Source organism: Eleutherodactylus coqui, chromosome 2 (genome assembly GCF_035609145.1).
Source record: "Eleutherodactylus coqui strain aEleCoq1 chromosome 2, aEleCoq1.hap1, whole genome shotgun sequence".
Lineage (NCBI taxonomy): Eukaryota > Metazoa > Chordata > Amphibia > Anura > Eleutherodactylidae > Eleutherodactylus > Eleutherodactylus coqui.
In genome coordinates, this window is record NC_089838.1 from 9165301 (window position 1) to 9171760 (window position 6460).

Here is a 6460-nt window from a genome sequence, read left to right on the forward strand (position 1 = left end):
ACGGTGTTGGCATATGTTGTCTGCCAACATCAGCCGAGCAAAGGCCCTGAGTTACTAGTGTATTTAAATACGATTTTTAGCGTGTATAAATTACACGGCGGTACCGCATGGTGGCGGTACGACGAAGATTTCAGGCGTCGTGTATCGGGGGTTAGTCACGTGAGCTGGGCGTCGAAAGCAACTGATGTATGGATCCAGTTAATCCTGTCGCAGCGCCCACAAAAAACTCCTTTTCAGGGAGGAGCCATGGGGGGGAAATCAACAGCCTTCCGCGGCCTCACCACAACCAAATGGCTCTTGTTGGCTATACAACGAGGGCCATTGTAGATTCTTTGCCTCTTGCAAGTTCAGGCACGAGTGCTCTGTCTGCGGGGGGGCAGCATGTGGCGGTTCGCTGTTTCCGAAAGCAAAGAGCGACGGCAGCGGTGGGAGGTGCCAGTGGAGCATCGAACACCGGTGAAAAACAGGCTACTGCTTCCGTGGCTAAACATGTACCACAGGAAGCAGGAAGCAAAAATTCTTAAAATGGGGTTTTCCGACGGTTTCGTTATCCCTTTCTCAGACCAGCCGGCCACCACGTTATGTCGTAACCTGAAGTCAGTCATTGATAATCCGGAACTAGTAAAGGAAAAATTATTAAAGGAAGTAGAATTAGGCCGTATGGCCGGACCCTTCATGGAACCTCAGTTTTCTAATTTACGGGTGTCCCCGCTGGGACTGGTCCCCAAAAAAGAGTCGGGTAAGTTCCGTATGATTCATCATTTATCCTTCCCAAAAGGGGAGTCAGTAAACGATGGTATCTCAAAGGAACAAGCTTCGGTGGCTTATGCTTCCTTTGACCAGGCAGTACTGTTGGTTAAGAACGCCGGGAGGCGGGCACAGTTGGCAAAGACGGATATAGAATCACAACGGTGACACATTGCTTAGATGACTTTTTGTTTATTGGTTCGGAGACGTCGGGTGTGTGCCAATTTTTGTTGGATACTTTTCGGGATCTAATGCGATACGTGGGGGTCCCGTTGTCGGCAGAAAAGACAATGGGACCCGGTTAACTTTTTTAGGTATAGAAATCGATACGGAAGAAATGGTCTTCCGGCTTCCAATGGATAAAGTAGCTCGGCTGCGCCAAACGGTAGCGGACGTGTCACGGTGTAAAAAAGCAACGTTACGCCAGTTTCAGGTGCTCATGGGCTTGTTGAACTTCGCGTGTAAGGTCATCCCCATGGGGCGCGCTTTTTCAAGACAGTTATCATTGGCGACGGCGGGGGTCAAAGAACCTCATCATTTTATTCGGGTTACGCACGGTATCAGAGCGGATTTGCACAAGTGGCTGGTTTTTCTGGAAACGTTTAACGGCCAGGTCCTGTGCCCAAAGGAGGAGTGGTCGGGAACTAACCTTGACCTGTTTGCAGATGCAGCCGGTTCGGCTGGGTTTGGTGTTATATTTCGGAAACATTGGTGCAGGGAGTCCTGGCCAAGGTTGTGGATACAAAATGAGTGGGTTAAGAACATTACGTTATTGGAATTCTTCCCAATTGTGGTGGCTTTGGAGCTATGGGGAGAGGAGCTCCAGGATCGGAAAATCTGTTTTTGGTCAGACAATGCAGCGGTGGTGCAAACAATCAATAAGCAGTCCTCGGCGTCTCAGCCGGTGTTGGCATTATTGAGACACGTGGTTTTAAAATGTCTGCAACGAAATATATATTTGCGAGCAAAACATGTACCGGGTTTTTTAAATGGAGCGGCTGATGCACTCTCTCGTTCGCAGATGGAGTTGTTCAGGGAACGGTACCCCCAGGCGGATGCCGAGGGGGTACGTTGCCCGGATTTCTTATGGAGTCTGGCCGAGAGGAGTTGCTGAAGTTGGTGGAAGCATCTGTCTCGATGGCGACATGGAAAAGTTACAACACGGTGTGGTCTATGTGGCTGAATTTCACAGGTGGTCGCGTCGCGGGGGGCGACAGCGCCCGGACGGCGACAATGGACATGTTAACGGTGCTGCGGAAGCGGCGAATGTCGTTCGGGGTGGCTAAAAAATACCTGGATGGAGTCGCCTTTTTGTTAAAATTACATAGATTGGAGGATGTGACAAAAGATTTTGCCTTCCGACAAATGCTCCGAGGGTGGAAAAAGGAAAAAGGGCGGATAGATTCTCGCCGCCCGGTCACCTATAATTTGTTATGCAAGTTGATGGAGGTTTTGCAAACCGTGTGCGTCAGTTTTGAGGAAACAGTATTATTCAGAGCAGCTTTTATGTTGGCATTTTTTGTGGCATTAAGGATAAGCGAGTTGGTTCCAGCTAGTAAGAACAAGGAGGGAGGCCTCCTTTTGAACGACGTGGTGTTGTCAAACGGGCAGTTATTGGTGATCATGAAGCAGGATATGCTAAGGTTTTGGGCCTGTTTTCAAGAAGGAATCCTGGTGTGGTCGGACATAGTGGCCCGAAGGAGCTGGAGAGGAGTAAGAGACCCGGAGGCTATGGATAGGGTCAGGAGGCTCGTTAACCTCAAGATGTCTAAGTTCGTGCGGTCACTAGGCAGAATCGCGATAAGGCATTGGGAGTTGGAGGACAGGGAGAGAGGAGCATTCAGAGAGGACGGAGTCCATTTGAATGAGGTCGGTCTGGATACCTTTCTCGCCGGATTGCAGGACGGAGTGGAAGCAGCGTTGGCACGGGTTGGTGGGGTGGGGCGGCATGCGTAGTAGCGTTACGACGCATTTCCGCGTGGCCTGGAGTTTTTTCCGTGCTGAACAAGGAGAGTGGAGGAAGGTTAGCAGCCAAAGGACCTGGGCTCACGAACTTCCTCGGGACTGTGATTGACTCAAAGGTTTTAACGTTTACGGCACGGAAAGGTTTTCAAAGGTTTCAAAGTTAATTTTAGATAACATGCGGTTTAATAAAGCTGTGGCCTACCCCACAAATTTTACCCATCAAGAAGACTGGTGTTTAATCTGATAGGTAAGAGAGCATTCAGGTAGCATGGATGTTCCCATTCTTTTATGCCGTGCAGTGTCTAACGATACGGCATGGGACGGGGAACAGGTACAGAAAGGGTTAAGGCAAGTGAGCTTACTGGGGGGGCGGAGCTTAGACAGGAAGGGGAAAGAAGAAGAGGAAAGGAGCCAGTCCAGCGGTGAAAGGAGAAGAGGAAGGACCTATTGAAGGAGACACCCGCCCACCCGCCCCTGAGGTAGGGCAAGGAAGGAGCAGAAGGAGTCTATTTAGGACAGGAGGATTGTTAAAAGATGTCACAGCTACGTTAGGCCTGGAGTTTTTTCCGTGCTGTACAAGGAGAGTGGAGGAAGGTTAGCAGCCAAAGAACCTGGGCTCACGAACTTCCTCGGGACTGTGATTGACTCAAAAGTTTTAACGTTTACGGCACGGAAAAGTTTTCAAAGGTTTCAAAGTTAATTTTAGATAACATGTGGTTTAATAAAGCTGTGGCCTACCCCACAAATTTTACCTATCAAGAAGACTGGTGTTTAATCTGATAGGTAAGAGAGCATTTAGGTAGCACGGATGTTCCCAGTCACTAATGCGATGGCTGTGATTGGTTCATCGACTGCTGCTCAGCCAATAAACGCAGCGCTCGATGAACCAATCACAGACATCGCGTTGTGGAGGCGGGATTTATGAATTAATGCCACGGCTCAGCGTGTTGTAGGTCCAGAGAGCAGCGGGAGGGACCTGGACCTATCAAGTATAATAAGACATCCCCCGAAAAAAAGACCCAGTGACTGTTTTGTGACAATAATTAATATAATACAGGGTCTTATTTTCAGGGAAACATGGTATCATTATGACAACTGTCCATTAACAGGTTAATAGTGATCTTGTGCCGTGCAGCCCCGCCCTGTAGTCAACAGAAGAAAACTTGCTCATAGGTCTATGAGGGTCAGGAAGTAGTAGTTTCGTTTCTCTCTTCCTCTGTCAGCCATGGCGTCTGCTGCTGTGAGAGACGAGCTGCTCTGCTCCATCTGTCTGATCACTTATACAGATCCTGTAATGCTGAGATGTGGACACAACTTCTGCCGGGTCTGTATTCATCAGGTGCTGGATACACAGGACGAGGCTGGAGTTTATTCCTGTCCTGAATGCAGAGAGAAGTCTCAGGAGCGGCCGGCACTGATGAGATGCTTAGCTCTGCGTAACATCATGGAGAACTTCCTGATTACTCCTCCGACACAGATGGAAGCCGGGATCTTCTGCACTTACTGTGTGGACTCTCCTGTGCTGGCTGCTAAATCCTGTCTGCACTGTGAAGCTTCTCTGTGCAAGAAACACCTGAAAGTTCACAGCAAGTCAGCAGAACACGTCTTATGTGAGCCCAGAGCCAACCTGGAGGACAGGAAATGTTCTGTCCATAAGGAACTTTTAAAGTACTTCTGTACTAAGGACGCCATCTGTATCTGTGTGTCCTGCAGTCTGGCCGGAGAACATCAGGGTCATCGGGTGGAGATGCTGGATGAGGCCTCTAAGAAGAAGAAGGAGAAACTGAGAAATGTTCTCCAGAAACTGACCACAAGGAGGGAGGAGACCGAGGAAAGAGTCCGGAGTCTGGAGGAGCGCAGGAGGAAAGCTCAAGAAAAAGCAGCTGGAGAAGCGGAGAGAGTCTCTGCCCTGTGTAGAGACATCAGGAGACGACTGGACGATCTGGAGAAGAGGGCCCTGAGCGAGATCTCCAGGCAGGAGAAGGAAGAGTCACTCTTAGTCTCTGCTCTGATGAAGAAGCTGGAAATACAGAAGGACGAGCTGTCCAGGAAGATGAGACACATGGAGGAGCTGTGTAACATGACTGATCCACTGACTGTCTTACAGGAACCAGACACCGGGGACTTGTGTGATCCTGAGGACATGGGGGGACATGATGGAGGTGATGGGGACACGGGAGGACATGATGGAGGTGATGGGGACACAGGGGGACATGATGGACCGCTCCATGATGTAGATGGTCCGGATGTGGCTGTGATCTCAGACACATTACACACATTATGTGACATAATAAGAGGTATAAGGAGGGGGATCTATGTGGAGGGTCCTGCAGACATATTACTGGATGTAAACACAGCTGGTGATAATATCCATATATCAGATGACCTGAAAACTGCAACCTGGACAAAAGAGAAGCAGAACCGTCCAGAAACAGCAGAGAGATTCCAGATTTATCAGGTGATGAGCAGGAGGGGATTCTCCTCAGGACGACATTACTGGGATGTGGAGATCAGTGGATCAGTGAGGTTGATGGTGGGGATGTGTTACCCCAGTATAGACAGGAGGGGGCAGCAGTCATACATTGGATATAATAACAAGTCCTGGTGTTTGAGGAGGTGTAATAATCAGTACTCAGTGATACATGACAGTGAAGAGATCCGGTTACCTCACATTATATCCAGTAATAGAGTCAGGATCTGTCTGGATTATGGGGTCGGGCGGCTGTCCTTTTATGAGCTGTGTGACCCCATCAGACACTTACACACCTTCACTGCCTCCTTCTCCGAGCCGCTTCATGCTGTATTATGGGTATTTGATGGGTCAATAACAATATTGGGAGAAGCAACAACTGGGAGAAACCATAATAGAAACTGACCAGAGACAGGACTGAAAGACAACCTGATTGGTAGATCAGACAGCCAATGGGATGAATGAGGTGGGGCTGCAGGTGATTATAACCAAAGCCAGGCCCACTTGACCATTTTCCCGGAGTAGGGGTCTGCGTATCCCTGCGTATTGTCATGTTCTTACACGGTTATGCCTGCACATGTACACGTATTTTACTCACGCTGTCCTGCGCCGGCTGGCTGGTTTCTTCTTTTTTTCACTTTCCTTCTCCTGTCTCCTGGCAACATAAAACCGCCATACATATGTAATGTAATTGTGTAAGCGCTGTGTTGTGAACGCACCCATAGAGAACAATAGGGCTGTTATGCGCATTATATGCGGTAAAATAGAACATGCTGCGCTCTTTATTACGCACATAACATACGCAATAAAATACAGGCAAGCGTGAGCGGAACAGTGAGAGCAATGTCCTTTCATTGACACCTTTTGCGCGTATTATATGCGTGCGCTGTTAGTGCGATGGAATGCTACAGCTATATTCTTGTGCTCCGAATCCAACGGGGTTCAGTTCGAGCTGCTTGAAGGATCATAGACTCGGTCACACAGCATTCTGTGTAATCAACTGATTCTCCCTTTATTAGAAAAAAATAGAAATATTTATACGTTTTTTTAGACTCAGACATTGAAAACGAGCCGAACAACAGCCCTTATTTATAGAGAGCGAAGGGCAGGATGGCGCAGGAGAGACCATTGGGACTTCTCTCACAGTACATTGCGTGTGTTATACCCAATGCACATATGTTGGTGCCCGGCCTATCTGACCGCTGTCCTTATGACTAGATCACATGTGGGGGATCCGCTGTGATTGTATTCTGGGTGTGATCCCTGTGTCTCCTTATG

The 6460-nt window shown here is 48.7% G+C and overlaps 1 pseudogene; it reads left to right on the top strand.

Annotated features, from left to right (window-relative positions):
- The first annotated feature begins 3937 nt into the window (after window positions 1-3937).
- Window positions 3938-6173, top strand: LOC136611050 (E3 ubiquitin/ISG15 ligase TRIM25-like; annotated as a pseudogene).
- Window positions 6174-6460: the final 287 nt, after the last annotated feature.